Raw genomic sequence first — 16,793 nt, 5'->3', positions numbered from 1 at the left:
TGGACATGGAACATCAGACTAGTTCCAGGGAAAGGAGTACGTCAAGGCTGTATATTGTCACCTTGCTTATTTAACTTATATGCAGAGTACATCATAAGAAACGCTGGGCTCAGATATGCAGAGGACACCACCCTTATGGCAGAAAGTGAATAAGAACTAAAGAGCCTCTTGATGAAAGTGAGAGGACAGTGAAATCTTTGCTTAAAACTCAACATTCAGAAAAACTAAGATCATGGCATCTGGTCCCATCACTTCATGGCAAATAAATGGGGAAACAAAGGAAACAGTGACAGAGTTTTTTTCTGGGCTCCAAAATCACTGAAGATGGTGACTGTAGCCATGAAATTAAAAGATGCTTGCTCCTTGGAAGAAAAGTTATGACCAACCTAGACAGCATATTAAAAAGCAGAGACATTACTTTGCCAACAAAGGTCCATCTAGTCTAAGCTATGGCTTTTCCAGTAGTCATGTATGGATGTGAGAGTCGGACTATAAAGAAAGCTGAGCTCTGAAGAACTGATGCTTTTGAACTGTGGTGTTGGAGAAGACTCTTGAGAGTCCCTTGGACTGCAAGGAGATCCAACTAGTCCATCCTAATGGAAATCAGTCCTGAATATTCACTGGAAGGACTGATGCTGAAGCTGAAACTCCAATACTTTGGCCACCTGATGTGAAGAACTGAGTCATTTGAAAAGACCCTGATGCTGGGAAAGATTGAGGGCAGGAGGATAAGGGGACGACAGAGGATGAGATGGTTGGATGGCATCACCGACTCAATGGACATGGGTTTGGGTAAACTCCAGGAGTTGGCAATGGACAGGGAGGCCTGGTGTGCTACAGTCCATGGGGTCGCAAAGAGTTAGACACAGCTGAACGACTGAACTGAACTGAATGTGGAATGTAAAAAGTAATACAAACAAGTGTATTTACAAAATGGCAACAGACTCAGACATAGAAAACAAGCAAATTTATGGTAACCAAAGGGGAAAGGAGACAGAGAGGGATAAATTAGGAGTATGGGCTTAACAGGGCTTCCCAGGCAGCACCAGTGGTAAAGAACCTGCCTGCCAATGCAGGAGACATAAGAGACACAGACTGGATCCCTGGGTCGGGAAGATCCCCTGGAGGAGGGCATGGCAGCTCACCCCAGGATTCTTACCTGGAGAATCCTCATGGATTGAGAAGCCTGGCAGGCTACAGTCCATGGGAGTTGCAAAGAGTCAATCATGATTGAATCAACTTAGCACACAAGCACGCATGGGATTAACATATACACACTACTATATATAAAATAGGTAAAGAACAAGCACCAGGAACTATATGCTTTACCTTGTAATAAGCTATAATGGAAAAAGAATTTGAAGAAGAATATATATATACACACACATATATACATATAACTGAATCACTTTGCTGTACATCTGAAGCTAACACAATACTATAAATCAACTACAGTTCAGTTAAGACAAACAAATAATAAAAGACCAAAAAAGCCAGAAGCTGCCTCATGAAGCCCAAGGGCTACATCTGCTTATGTTAATCAAAGAAATGCCAGTTGGACCCTTCTTGGTGTGCCTGCCGAAGCCAGTGCCAGACACCCGAGGCTCTCCAAGAACCCACGAGAAATGAGAGTGGAAAGGCGCGCTCCCAGGCACTCACCAGGGCTCCTGGAAATACTCGGCCGAGGAGGTTTCCTCAGAGCCAAGAGGCTGCGCCCATGGGGTCTTGAGCGAGTCACTTAACCTCGGCGTCTCCATCTGGCAGGTGAGAGGGGGCACTTGCTCGGTGCCTCCCTGCGGGGTGACCCTGGTGTGCAGAGGCGGCTCTGTACCACTGACCTCATCCACACGAGGCCTCTTTTGCAAGGGGTTTGAGACAGTTTAAGCCAAATGGTGGCATGAACAGGTGAATAAGACGGAAGTAACAGGGAGGATGTGACTAGTTAACTGTACAAGCTTAACCTATTCACCATGAGTGACGGAAATTTAGTAGAAAAGTGAAATTCTACCGATGTGTCTTAAACACCTCTCAGTGTACTGGAAAGATCACGGCCTTTGGACTCAGATATGGCTTCAAATTTAGTTCCAGTATTCATGCCTACGTAACCCTAGGCAAGTGACTTAACCTCTCTGAGCTTCATTTTTCTTGACCATAAGAAGACAAACAATGTGAAGCTGGTGGAGAATTAAAGGTGTCAAAAACATGCAACAGCACCTAGATCAGTGCCCAACACATAGAAGTGTCCTCTTGGAGGTTGATTTCTTTTGCTTTCTTTCCTTCCTCTTTTCATATTTTTCTATGTATTTAACATGGAAATAGTTCATATTTGAATAATAGGTTAGAGGGAACTCTCTAAGATTGAGAAAGAGCTTGAGATTATGAAAGGAAGAGACTTGTCCTGGAGGAAAAGCAGAAAAGCAGGCACTGGGACAGCAGTGTGTGTGTGTGTGTGTGTGTGTGTGTGTGTGTGTGTGTGTGTGTATGCTCAGTCGTGTCTGACTCTTTGTGATCCCACAAACTGTAGCCCACCAGGCTCCTCTGTCCATGGGATTCTCTAGGCAAGAATACTGGAGTGGGTTGCCATGCCCTTCTCCAGGGGATCTTCCCGACACAGGGATCAAACCTGCATCTCTTGCATCTCCTGCATTGACAGGCAGATTCTTTACCACTGTGCCAACTGGGAAGCCCCTTGGAACAGCAGAGGTCTGCACATTTTCTACTAACCAATTAAAAAGGAAAGATGACAAATGTAATTTTTTCTTGCTCTCTGAGGTCACATGGGTATATGCAGGCAGGCAAAGAGACAACCAGCAAAGTTCCAGGCAACCGGCTGGTGTCAGGGACTCACAGCAGCAGGAAGCAGCCCATGCCACCTCTCCCCAGGGAGAATCAAACCTGCCTCACCCACCTCACTGATACACAATGGAATATTACTCAGCCATAAAAAGGAATGAAATTGGGTTAGTGGTAGAGGTGTGGATGGACCTAGAGTCTGTCGTACGGAGTGAAGTAATTCAGGAAAAGAAAAAGAAATACCGCATATATGTGGATCTAGAAAAAAAAATGGTATGGATGAACCTGTTTGCAGGGCAGGAATAGGGATGTAGATGCTGAGAAGAGACATGTGGACATGGCAGGGAAGGGGAGTGTAGGATGGAAAGGGAGAGCAGCGTTGGCATACATCCATACCGTGTGTAAACAGCTAGTGGGAACCTGCTACAGCGCCGGAAGCTCAGGGCAGTGCTCTGTGACGACCCAGATGGGGGATGGGGGAGGGAGGTCCGTGAGGGAGGGGATATCTGTACACATACAACTGATTCACGTCGTTGTACAGCAGAAACTAATACACCTTTGTAAAGCAATTACACTCCAATTGGAAAAAAAACAGAACATTCGTTTAGGCTTGGTTTGTTGGTGTATTCAAATGAAACTAGTGGGCTTTGTGGTTTAGGCTGTCTGTCTTTATATTCTATCTAAAGGGGACAAAAGAATATTAAAAATCTCCTTTAGATGTTAAAGGAAAATTCCTTTTTGTTTTTAAATGCACACTTAAAGCTATTTACTATGAGCCAGGCATGCTGTTCTAATGACAAATTTTAACTCACTTAATCTGCAGAATAACCCTGTGAAATATGGCGATAACTATCACTACTTAACAGATGAGGAATGAGGCAGAGAGAGGGTAAGCAGTGTGCCCACAGTCACATCACAGTGAGGGGTGGAGCCAGGAGCATGAATTCAGGACCCAGCCCCAAAGCCACCCCAATGCCTCCCATCACGTCACCCTCCAGACGAGCTAAACTTGGGTCAATGCACAGGAAGGTAAGCAGGCCTCTCCCAATCCAGGGCGGGCTGAGCTGCCTGATGGTCCCGGTATAGCTCTGTCTCTCCTACTAGAGAGGGGACAGACTCCCCCATCAGACTCCCCGGGTTGACTCCAAGTGGCCCAGCTTTGGAAGGGAAGCTTCCCCAGAAAAGAATCTGAGAACCAAAGCAGACAGTCCCCACGAGCTCAAGGACACTGTCTAGCAGCCTTGGGCCCTGAGTTCCCAGGTGACCCGAGAGCACAGCCCTGTAACCTGAGATCTTAGAGGTAGACCACCTCTCCCCCTGGGTTTTCTATTCCCTCTCAGATGGTCCTCGACTCAGACACAGGGCCTAGGGCCTGAGGGGCTTCCTCCCTTGCCTGAGCAAGTGAAGGGAGCCCCACGGATACCAGTAAACAGGTCTACGTGATGGCCAGAACTTCAAAACTGGACAGCCTTCCCTTTCCCCAATAGAGATAAATGTTGATAACTCAATGATGATGAAAACATTGTAAAGTGCCAAGCACAGCATGTTTAGTTACAAAAGCCAGGAATAATTGCTTCTGCCTTGCTGCTAAGAAAACCAGTTGTTGAGTCCAGGATAATTCTAGTAAGAAATTGGCATTCAGGGATTAATTGTTTAGGATGTAATGACCACTACAACCCAAACTAATGAGAACAGAAGGCAGTTTCCAATTTGAATCTCAGAAATGAAATAGGCCTTGCCACGCTGGCTGGTGCAGAAAAAGAGAATGGAAAGGCTTTTTTTTTTTTTTTTTTAAACCTCACTACTGACTGGGCGAAAAATCAGAAAGCATTTTGTGAGAACAGCTTCTGAGAAGACTAGCCAAAAGTCTGTGTGGATGCCTCAGGAAAACTCTTGATTGATTATTAAAAGCCTGGCTGAGCTCCTTCCTGAAGCCCTGAGCAGGTTGAGGGCTGCAAGGCAGGGGTGAGTCACCACCATGTGGGGGAAGAGGGAGTGGGAGCCTGGCACAGAGACAGGCCCATCCCTGGTCCTTCAACTTGACCTTCAGCAGGTCTCCTCTTTCTTCTCAATCTGTCCCTTCCTGCAAATCTTGGGATGGACTATGGTACTTACCCCGCCAAACTCAATAGCTTATGTTAGGATCAAACAAGAAAATACCTGGCAAAGTGTTTTTTGATCTTTAAATCACAATGTGGATGGACAGTATTATTGGGATGAATTAGCCCCTTCCTAATCCTTTTATTTGTTTGCTTAGCCCTCTTTGTTTTAAAAAGGACTCGAGGCAGCCTACCTATTTTGTCCTAATTTCTTGCAGAGCTATAAGCACCCTGTAGAATCATGGTCATTGGCAGACAATGTTCAGTTCCAGAAAAGACCCAGGATGGTTTGCTGGACCTGCTGGACAGGAGCCTGAGGGCCCTGGTGGGAGTGGAACCCTTGGCAGGTCTTCAGAGCCTCGAACGCACTCCCTACTCCCTCCTTCATCTCTAGCTCGTGATTCATCATCCACAGCACTTAGGTCTGCCTGAAATAATTTGAAGTATTTATTTCTTTATGTATCTGTGGTACCCCTACCTTCTCATCAGAATGTAAGCCCCTTGAGAGCAGGGGTTTTTCGGCCTTGTCCCCTGCTGTTGTGCTGTGCGCAGTCCCTCGGTCGTGTCCAACTCTCTGCAGCCCCACGGACTGTAGCCCGCCAGGCTCCTCTGTCCAGGAGGATTCTCCGGGCAAGAATACTAGAGTGGGTTGTCATGACCCTCCTCCAGGGGATCGTCCCAACCCAGGGATCAAACCCAGGTCTCCCGTATCGCAAGTAGATTCTTTGCCGTCTGAGCCACCAGGGAAACCCAAGCATGCTGGAGTGGGTAGCCTGTCTCTTCTCCAGGGGTTCTTCCCAACCCAGGAATCGAACCGGGGTCTCCTGCATTGCAGGCAGATTCTTTACCAACTGAGCTACCAGGGAAGCCCTTGTCCACAGTGCCCGCTATAACTATCCATTTCAGGGACTTCCCTGGTGGTCCAGTGGCTAAAAACCCAACTATTCAGAATGACTTTGAGAATGACAAGAACTGTCTCTTGGTTGAGACAAATGGCCTTAATTTTGTAGAACCACCCTCGGACTAGACAAAAGGGCATTTTAAGCTCTGAGTCCCGCAGGTCCCACCCGGGCCTCCCCAGGCTGTGTCCAGACCTGTGGGGGTGAAGGAGTTGCAGCTCCAAATGAACGCTCCTCCCTGAAGCTCATATCTTCCCTTCCAGGCCTCTCTCTGGACATCCAGAGCTTGTCTGTCACAGATCTGTCTTTCCAAAGATGCCCCATGCCACCAGCGTGCGTGAGGGTAGGCCGGGCGGCCCGGTCAAGGCTTCCTTTATGGGGACAGAACTTAGATGGACCGGCTGGGGTGGCCACAGACATACATCAGATATGGGATGGAGCCAGAAATAGGAAAAGAGCAGGCAGGCTGCCCAGCCTAGAGTCACAGCTGACACTCTACCACCACGTTTCAGGATTCCAAGGAGTCTGAGTGCTCTAAATTCAAGCCTGGTGTTATGAAAAGTTTTACTTACTAAGATTGGGGGAGGGGAGTACTCTAAGAGTCTATTGGCTTAGTTGTAACTCTGAAACATCTAGTCAAATGACTGGGACTTCCCTGGTGGCCCAGTCAGTGGTTAAGAATCCGCCTTGTATGGAGAAGGAAATGGCAACCCACTCCAGTATTCTTGCCTGGAGAATCCCATGGACGGAGGAGCCTGGTGGGCTACAGTCCACGGGGTCGCAAAGAGTCGGATATGACTGAGCGACTTCACTTTCACTTTCACTTTCAACCCTCAGCTGAGAAGACTTTCAGCTCTTGTGTTTGCTATTGATTGTTTTCTTGAGTTCTCAAAGACCTGTGACCATATTTTTTTTAAGTTGCCTGTTTTCTAATTGCATCACTTTACACACTGTTGTCTAATAATATGTAGTATTTAGAATGCCTTCTTAATTATTTTAAACAGCCATTGCCTGTATTTTCTTAGCACCTCCTTGGTTTTCTTACGTGAACTTATCTGACAGGGAAATGCAGCTTTTTTCTTTGCCCTCTCTGCATACTGGATCGTCTGAGTCAGTGTTCTAACTAACCCCTGATGGGCTCTGAGCTACTGTTCTACCAGACTCGGTAGGTTTGTGCTTCAGGAATTTTTCGGTAGAATTTGTCCTATTAGGAGACTCTTGATGTCACCTTTGTTATCTCAAAAGCTGGTCCCTTCACTGAGGCTCTTAATTTTTTGAAAACTTGATTCTATTTCAGCTGAAAATTGGCAAGGCTATTTAAAAAATTGAGTGAAGCCATTTAAGAAATTGAAAAGTAATCGCAAACAACATTGGGTAGTTGTGACTTTCAGTTCTGTATCAGTTGAATTTTTGTGCTCCTTTCCCTGTGTACGTGGTGGTTCTATTTTTCTCCAATAAAACTTTTTATTTAAAAAAAAAAAAAAGAATCCGCCTTGTAATACAGGGGATTTAGGTTTGATCCCTGGTTGGGGAACTAGATCCCACATGCTGTGGGGCAACTAAGCCTGCACGCTGAAACTACTGAGCCCAAGATGCAACTAAGCCCCAACACAGTCAAAAACAAAAGGTCTGTGGGCCTCTCCTTGACCCTTGCTTGGGTCTCCCTAATGTCAAGGGTAGGCGTATGCCTCAGCAAGACAGGAAGGAAGTCCTTACCACCAGGATAGGGGCATCAAGAGGTGTGGGGCTCATGACCTGAACACAGAAGCCTCTAGAAATACAAGGTACTTTTTACTGTGGAGATTTTACATATAATTGAACACATATGACCCTGAGTCAGAAAGATCTACTGGAGAAGGACATGGCAATTCACTCCAGTATTCTTGCCTGGAGAATCCCATGGACAGAGGAGCCTGGTGGGCTACAGTCCATAGGGTCGCAGAGAGTCAGACTACTGAAGTTGCTTAGCACAAACACATATGATATGTATGGATTTTATTAGCAGGGTTGAGAGACAGAAGCACCTCTTGTCTTCTCTGAGGAACAAATGCAGGCAAAGAAACCAGCAAGATTGTTTTGCCTCCAACTAATTTATCTCAGAGGAGGAATTACTGGGAAGGGTCGGGGTGGGGGGTATTGACAGAAGCTTCCAGAATGCTGGAAGTGTTCCACATCCTGATTAGAGTGGTGGTTACTGGGTCATGTGCGTATTAACATTCTCCAAGCTTCGCACTTGAGATGAATGTACTTCACACAGGAGCAGCTGGGGAGTCAGTCAGCCTGGGGCTGGCTAGCTCCATGCCCTTGGGCAATTTACTTATCCCCTTAAATCTCAGTTTACTGGGGCTTCCCTGGTAGTCCAGAGGTTAAGACTGTATGCCCCCACCGCAGGGGGAATGGGTTCAATCCCTGGTTGGGGAACTAAGATCCTGATTGTTATGCAGCCAAAAAGAGGACAAGAAAATTTCTTGACTAAAAATCAAAATACGACATATCAACTTGAAAAAAACATTAAATGGGAAAAAGTAACACATACAAAAACAAAAACCTTAATTTACTCACTGCGAAGTGGGTAAGGTCAACTCCTTACCTCATGACACTGCGGGGGGAGGGAGGAGGTGCGCTTCGAGAGTGCTTCATCACTGGTGGTTATCAAATTATATTAGCTACATTAACTGCTTGTGCATCAGCTCTGTCAGCTGGTGCTTACTAAAATGCTTAAAACTTTAAACAGATTTGTTGAAGGTATATTTTTTCTAAATGCAACAAAATGAGTTATTTCTGTCCAAAACTCTCCTTCGTCTAACTATTCTGTCAATACCACTCATTTTCACTGACTGATTTCTTGGAAACCACACTTGGGGCTAGTGGGCCATCAGGCTTCTGGGACACGACTGGAATTCAATCCTCAGGGAAACTAGAGCCCGCTATGGAAACGGGCTTATTGACAAAGACCTTTATTGCTCTTGTGGTGGAATTCACCCTAGCCCCGAAAGAGGCCTGGTCCTGGCTGCATTTCATTCCTTATGGTAATGTCTCAGCTCTAATCCAATTCCATTGGGAAGCTCAGAGGAGGTAGAGAGGAGATTTTGACTGTTTTATATTAGGTCAGCCAAGCGAGGATAGCAATTTGAGTCTCACAAAATATTGCCTATGCCTTCTTTGTTGTGTGTGTGTGTGTGTGTGTGTGTGTGCGCTCAGTCACTAAGTCGTGTCCGACTCTGTGAACCCATAGACTGTAGCCTGCCAGGCTCCTCTGTCCCTGGAATTCCCCAGGCAAGAAATACTGGAGTGGGTTGCCATTTCCTTCTTCAGGGTATCTTCCCAACCCAGAGACTGAACCCACGGCTCCTCCATTGGCAGGCGGATTCTTTACCACTGAGCCACCAAAGAAGCCTCTTCTTTGTGATACTGGCGTTAAATTCTGCTCTTCCCTAAATTCAACTTCTAAAGGAGAAGTAGGCCTCTCCTAGAGTTCTAGAAGCTTCCAGAACAGCACCCATACATCATCAAAACTTTACCAGGTGATGCCAAGGACAAGGGACCATCCTAGGTGCCATGGAGGAAATGAAGAGGGTCTCAACCCTCAAAGAGCTTACCAAGCATCAAACTCCTAAATGACGACCCAGGAAAGTGAACTTCATCATTGGAGATGGATGTGGATGCAATCAACCGCAGTAGGAAGTCAGGCAGATGAGGAGCTAGAACAGGGCACTCAAGCAGGCCAGGCATGGTGGAGCTGCTCTGCTAAGGTCTCATGAAGTCCACCAACAGCCATGCAAATGAATTAGGATTATTCTCATTTTACAGCTGAGGAAACTGAGGTTCAGAGAAGCTAAGACATGGCCCAGAGTCGAAGTCTGTAAGCAGAGGCAGGACTGGTCACATCACTTTCGAGGCACAGATCGAAGTCAAAATCTAGAACCCAATGTTAAAAAATTAAGAATTTCTATTTTTTACATTTTATTATTGGAGTGAAGTTGCTTTACTATGTCCTGTTAGTTTCTGCTGTAGAACAGAGTGAATCAGCTCTAGGTATACATACAGTCCCTCTCTCCTGTGCCTCCCTCCCACACAGGCAACAAAGATATATAAGACAGGGAATTATAGCCACTATCTTGTAATAAATTTTAATCAAGTATAATCTGTAAAAAAAAAAAAAAACTGCAGCACTATGTGCATCACCTGAAACCAATATTATAGTGTAAATAAACTATACTTTAAAAATAAATATTAATAGAATTAAAAAAATTTTTTTTTAATTTAAGAATTTCACAGCAGTGACCATAGTGCATTAAATCAAGTCTGAGACCATCTTAAGTGCAGAGCCCTGTGTCCCTGGACATTTCTGATGCCCATGAAGCCAGCCTTGAGTGAAGGAGCGGCAAAGAACTGCGGAAGGAAAGAGGGCTTTATCATGGTGGGAAAGACTGATAAAACAAAAAGTTGTATTGAGAGAGGTGGCAATGAGTTGGAAGGGGAATATCACTTTGGTTTCATGTAGTCAGACCCAAGAGCACCCTACCGGTGCTTTTTAACCAGAGCAAGATGTAGCCAGGAGCTTAGGCATCTCCTGAAGCTGACAGGACTCGTGTGTCTGTCCCAGGAGCAAGCTGCCGGTTCTTGGTTTCATCATCTGCTGTCTAGTGCTTTCCCAATCCCTCTGAGAATTCCATGACCTTCTGGATCAGCTCCAGGCCTGGACTAGACATGTTGGTATAGTTCCCTATCCGTTAACAAATAACAGAATAATTAAGCATCAGTAAGTAGCCTGACTGGTTTGATCTCCTTGCAGTCCAGGGGACTCTCAAACCAGTCAATCTTAAAGGCAACCAGTCCTGAATATTCACTAGAAGGACAGATGCTGAAGCTGAAGCTCCAGTACTTTAGCCACCTGATGTGAAGAACTGACTCATTGAAAAAGACCCTGATGCTGGGAAAGATTGAAGGCAGGAGGAGAAGGGGAGCGATAGAGGATGAAATGGTTGGATAGCATCACTGACTCGATGGACATGAGTTTGAGCAAGCTCCGGGAGTTGGTGATGGACAGGGAAGCCTGGTGTGCTGCAGTCCATGAGGTCTCAAAGAGTCAGACACGACTGAGCGACTGAACTGAACTGAAGTAGCTTGAAGAAATATAGGTCTATTTTTCTCACAAAACAAAGCCTAAGCGTAGGTAGTTTCCAGCATTAGTTTCGGTTCTCAAAATTTCAGTTTTGGTCTCTCTGTGATTCTCTTGCCCTTTTGTCAGGGTACATAGCCTCATAGTTGCAATATGCTTGCTGAAGCTCCAGCCATCTTGACTTCACTCAAGACAAATAGAAGGAGAAGGGGTGACAGTGTACCCAAAAGGGAAAGCGAAAGCTTTCTCAGAATGCCCCCCTCCAAACGGTGGCCCTTAAATTCCATTGACCAGAGCTGGTCACACAGCCACCCAGAACTGCCAGGGCATGGAAACAAAGAACAGTGATTGGCTCAGAGCTGTAAATGGCCATTAAGCTGCCATGAACTACTATTAGCCGTGAAGAAAATAGAACTGGTATTATGTCCTAAGGCTGTTGGTTACTCCATGGACAAATCTAGTGCCCTGAGTTCTTCCCAGTCCACATGTATGTCTCCCAGAAACAGTCTGAGGGAATCTTGAGGTTATGGTTGGCTTGGGTATCAATCTGGGGTGTCTGTCACCCCAGGACTGTGGGCAGCTAGGCAGACTTTGAAGCCCAGGCATGGCATGTGGCCCTGTGACACCTCACCTCTTCCCTTTTGGGCACTTAGAGCTCACGCAGAGGACTGAGGTCTTTCTGACAATGCCTCTCCCCTCCTGTGGGAAGGTCAGGTCCTGGAAGGCAAATCCATTGTTCCAATTTGAGCAAGTGTATTTAAGGATGTCAGTGGCTAAGAACTCTGATTTTGGTACAGTCCACTAATGGCTAATAAAAGCTGCAACACAGACAGGAGGAGAGTGATAAGAGAAAGCATAGCGTTCCTATAATAACATAACTTGGAGAGCCAAGGAGGGCTTGCAGAGAAGGTGGTTGATTGAGCCATCCATCCATTCATTAAAATATTTGTTTAACACATAAAATGTATCAAGCATTGTCCTAGGCTCTGGGGACATATTAATGAATAAGATAAACAGGTTCTTGATCTCACGGGGCTGATCTCAATCTAGTCCAGGGAGGAAGAAAAATAAAATTCAAGTAAATAAACAAATGTATTAACTTGAACAGCAAGGAGATCAAACCAGTCCATCCTAGAGGAAATCAACCCTGAATATTCACTGGAAGGACTGATGCTGAAGCTGAAGCTCCAATACTTTAGCCACCTGATGTGGAGAGTTGACTCATTGGAAAATACCTTGATGCTGGGAAAGATTAAGGGCAAGAATAGAAGGGGGTGACAGAGGGTAAGATGGCAGGATGGCATCATCAACTCAATGAACACGAGTCTGAACAAACTCCGGGAGACAGTGAAGAACAGGGAAGTCTGGTGTGCGGCAGTCCATGGGGTCACAGAGTCAGACGTGACTTAGGGACTGAACAACAACAATGAATTGAGTCACCCCTTCTTTAAACAAATAGCATGTGAGTTCAAATTTAAATGAAGAGAAAGTTTCCAGAACCAGGCCTGCAAGGCTTGGGGGAAAACATCTTTGGGGGAAAGGCTAAGATGAAACCAAGAAAGCAAGCTTCGGGGCCGGGGTGTTGGGAGCCTGAGGGATGAAGCCAGGGCCCTGAGCGTCCTGGGTTTTGTCTGCACGTGTGGGGAGCCTCTGCAGGAGAGCTGGGTCTTGGGGAACGAGTGCAGGAGTAAGGAGGAGGCAGGGGAGAGGGTCATCCTATGGACAAACCGGGATAATGACAAAGCCCAGAGGCTGTGTGTGGCTGGGGCCGGTGTGACCTGGGGGAAGAAGAAGCTTCTCCAATAACTGTCTCTGGGTGGGGTCCGGGAGTGGAAAGAGGTGTCTTCAACTCAGGAGAGAGAATGCTGGCAGAAGGCCCTCTAGAAGCATCAAAAATATCCAGAAAAGAAATGCCAAGGACACACACTTGGGAGAGGGCTGGTGGTGGGAAACTCAGTCTATCTGGGAGATAAGTAGGAAGTAGAAACATGACCTGGTTTTCATCTTCGGATGCTCCGCAGGGTCTACCTGGTACTTCACATGTGACAGGTGTGCACTGATGCTAGAGGAATGAATGGACAGGTGATGAGAGGCTCAGAAACTCCAGAAAGCAGCGAGAGGGAAAGTCATTGCAGCGACAGGAAGGGCTGCCTCCTAAGTCACTTACTGTTCACCAAGATGTTTCATAAAAGACACTGGCTTTTTCTTCCCCCCCACCATGACCTTCCCAGGTGGCGCTAGTGATAAAGAACCTACCTGACAATGCAGGAGACATCAGAGACTAGGGTTCGATGCCTGGGTTGGGAAGATCCCCTGGAGGAGGGCGAGGCAACCCACTCCAGTGTTCTTGCCTGGAGAATCCCATGGACAGAGGAGCCTGGTGGGCTACAGTCCATAGGGTTGCACAGAGTCGGACATAACTGAAGCAATTTAGCACGCACACACCATTACCTTCAGTAGGAAAGTGAACTGGGAGAAGCGAGTCAGCTAGAGCACTAATTTACAAAGGTGTGAAAAGGTCAGTTCAGATTTAGCGCTGAGCACATCACTGTGACTTGGCTGGGAGCGAGGCTCCTGGCTTTGGTGAAATCGGTTCCCCTTCCTGTGTTTAATGATGAGCAGTGTGATGTGAGGCTCTGTCATGGAGGCTGCAATCCCTTCTCTGCCTTTCTCTATCATCTTCCTTCCCATTTATTAATGTGACACTCCTAGAGTTGAGATAATGATTTAAAAGCTCTAATTTTGTTACATTCTGAAGCCTGTCTGCCATCAAGGCTGATTGTAATGAGATTTGGGAAGGAGCTGGGCTCTTAGCTGGGGTCAATTCATCTCTGGGAGAAAGTGCTACCATCAAAACGCCCAGGAATTATTAGCACTTAGATGACAGCTGAAGAGACCTATTAATGCGAGCTGCCTAGGGAGTCCTGAAGTGTGAGACGCAATTATATTTCTTATTTATTTCTCCTGGCTTCATCTTTAAGGGTGAAGAATAGATGGGTAGGCAAGATCTTGTGAAATCACTAAATATTTAGTGATGGTATCCTAGTGCCCAACCGGGTACCGCATACTGGCATGCAAGGACGTGAGCACGCCTGCACAGGCTAAGTCTCCCAATTTCTCAGCCCAGCCCTACAGACACGAGAGGACAGCCTGTTTTCTATTTTTGTTTTTTTAAAGTGAGGAATCTGAGGCTCAGAGAGAATAAGTCCTTTTCTCTAATAAGTGGTAGAGCAAGATTTAAAGCTGGATTTTCCAGTTCCGGTGCACTATTTTTATAAATCCACGACCCCACTTTCTTTACATTCCAGGCTCTGTGTGATGTAGTCTAGGGGTCCAGAGAGATTTTATCAAGTGGTTTCCAACCCTGCCTGCATGGTAGACTCAGCTAGCAATCTTTAAAAGAAGGGGGAAAAATGCCCAAACCTGGGCACCACCCCCAGAGATTGTGCTTTAGTTAGATGAGATCAGGCCCAGAACCTTTGACCATACAGAGATGGGAGAGAAGGAAGATGTGGGAAAGACAATGAGTGGTGGGGCCGTGGTCCTTGTTACTCTTTTTATTAATAACAACGCTTTAGTGACTGCAAGATGGGCCAGGTGGCCTGCCTGCTTCTGGGCCTTATCACGCTCAGTCCCACTGACAACCCTCCGGGGTGGAGAACATAATTGACATGTTCAGGGAACTTAATATGGCACAGTGAGATGAATTAAGGGCTTGGAACTAATAGGAATTGACTTCAAAACCAAGTTCTGCCGGTTTCTATTTGCGTGATTCTGAACAAGTCACTTAAACCTCTTTAAGTCAAATTTGCCTGGTTCATAAAACGGGATGTAAAAATTGCCCTAAGTTACAGCAAGCGGAGATAAAATGGAAGAAAACATGTCTTTGAACTTTGTAGGGTCTACTATGTTGGCCAGCAAAACAACGTCCTGATGACATTACAGAGGGACAGACTGAGGCTCGGAGCAGGAAGCAAGGCACCCAAGGTGACAGGTGGGGTGGACACACTCCTGATACAAACCAGGGTCACCCACCCCTCTCCCCTCCCCACTGTGGGTTGATGGGATTAAACCATCAGAAGAACATTTTCACTGTATCTGATTATGCTGAAGGCATTTGTATCTGAGGACCTCTTTGTCTTAAGGGTAGGGAAGGATAATGTGGGTGGAGGGGAGTAGGCAAAGCTTCCTGGTGTCTTTGGGATAGTAAAAGTTGCTGTTCAGTTGCTAAGTCATGTCTGACTCTCTGTGATCCCATGGACTGCAGCACGCCAGGCTTACTTGTCCTCCACTATCTCCCAGAGTTTGCTCAAATCCATGTTCACGGAGTTGGTGATGCCATCAAACCATTTCATCATCTATTGCCTCCTTCTCTTCCCTCCTTCAATCTTTCCCAGCATCAGGGTCTTTTCCCGTGGGCCAGCTCTTCACATCAGGTGGCCAAAGTATTGGAGCTGCAACTTCAGCATCAGTTCTTCCAATGAATATTCAGGCTTGATTCCCTTTAGGATGGACTGGTTGGATCTCCTTGCAGTCCAAGGAACTCTCAAGAGTCTTCTCCAGCACCACAATTTGAAAACATCATCACTCAGCCTTCTTTATCGTCCAACTCTCACATCTGTACATGACTATTGGAAAAACCACCTTTGTTGGCAAAGTGATGTCTCTGCTTTTGAATATGTTATCTAGGTTTGTCATAGCTTTTCTTCCAAGGAGCAAGCATCTTTTAATTTCATGGATAGTAAAAGGCTGAGGCTAAAGTCTTGCCAGTGCTTGGGGAGATCACGGAAACAGACCAAGCTCTCTAGAGCTGAGAGTTAACATTCAGGTAATTGGAGTATTTTAAAGCTGGAAGGCATATCAACCGTAGGTTTCACAAAAAAAAGAAAATTGGAAAAACTCCAGAGATAGAACTCGAGACTTAAGGTTGCTAAAGTAGTGGCTATAAAAAGACTTACCTCAGAAACTGGGGCAGACTTGCCTTGCCTCTAGCGGTTCTGAGGATCAGCTAAAATAGTAGACCCGTGCTTTAAAAACTTGGAAGCAGCACTTCTTAGCACTGGCTGTCTATCAGAATCACCTAGGGAGCCTTCACAAGCCTCCAGAAGTAGGGGGGGCACCCCAGACTAATTAAGTCAACAGGCGGGGGTGGGTGGGGCAGTAAAAGCTCCCCAGGCGAATCAGCTGAGCAGAGAAACCTGAGAAACCGCCACTCGGAAGCTTCACGCAAATATGAGTTGTGATTCTGTTATTATGCAAACACTATTATGGAATATGGTGCCCACCTTCAACTGAGGTTCAAAGAAGAGCTAATAGCTTGAAGCTACAGCAGAAGGGCTTCTTTGGTGGCTCAGTGGTAAAGAATCCACCTGCTAATGCAGGAGATGAGGGTTTAATCCCTGGGTCACAAAGACCCCCTAGAAGAAGAAACGGCAGCCCAGTCCAGTATTCTTGCCTTGGAAATCCCATGGACAGAGGAGCCTGGTGGGCTACAGTCCATGGGGTCACAAAGAGTCAGACACAAGTCAGTGACTGAACATCAACAGCAGAGGGACCAGTTAAACCGAAGGAGAAGATGTCTGTCCTGCGGATTAAAAGAATCCCTCGGGCTTATCCCTCTCTAGGGCAACCCGAGTATAGACATCTACGAGGACCACATGACCTGCAGCCTGCATTTGCTCTTTAATAAAGGAAATAAACAGAACTGCATGGAGGTAATATTTAAGGCTGGGATAGAGGCCATGGGGGCAGGAGGTAGAGTTGGAAAGCACAGTAGCTTTCAGACCAGCTCCTCTTGTTTCAGAGTAAGGATGAGTGTCCATCCCCTATGTCTGTTATTTGTCTCACATAACAAATATTTCTCAACTGTACTGAGGATAC

The 16,793-nt window shown here is 46.2% G+C and overlaps 1 protein-coding gene and 1 non-coding gene across 2 annotated transcripts in view; both read left to right on the top strand.

Moving 5' to 3' along the window:
* SIAH3 (siah E3 ubiquitin protein ligase family member 3) overlaps positions 1 to 16,793 on the top strand; it is a 70,582-nt gene that overhangs the window by 16,532 nt on the left and 37,257 nt on the right. The gene's annotated exons all lie outside the window — the stretch shown is intronic.
* LOC110125079 (uncharacterized) overlaps positions 3,663 to 16,793 on the top strand; it is a 29,203-nt gene continuing 16,072 nt past the window's right edge. The window contains exon 1 of the transcript XR_002309965.2: positions 3,663 to 3,822. This is a non-coding gene — a transcript (uncharacterized protein). The remainder of the gene's footprint in view (positions 3,823 to 16,793) is intronic.

This window comes from Odocoileus virginianus, chromosome 8, assembly GCF_023699985.2.
Source record: "Odocoileus virginianus isolate 20LAN1187 ecotype Illinois chromosome 8, Ovbor_1.2, whole genome shotgun sequence".
NCBI classification, from domain to species: domain Eukaryota; kingdom Metazoa; phylum Chordata; class Mammalia; order Artiodactyla; family Cervidae; genus Odocoileus; species Odocoileus virginianus.
This window is presented reverse-complemented; position numbering and strand designations above follow the sequence as displayed.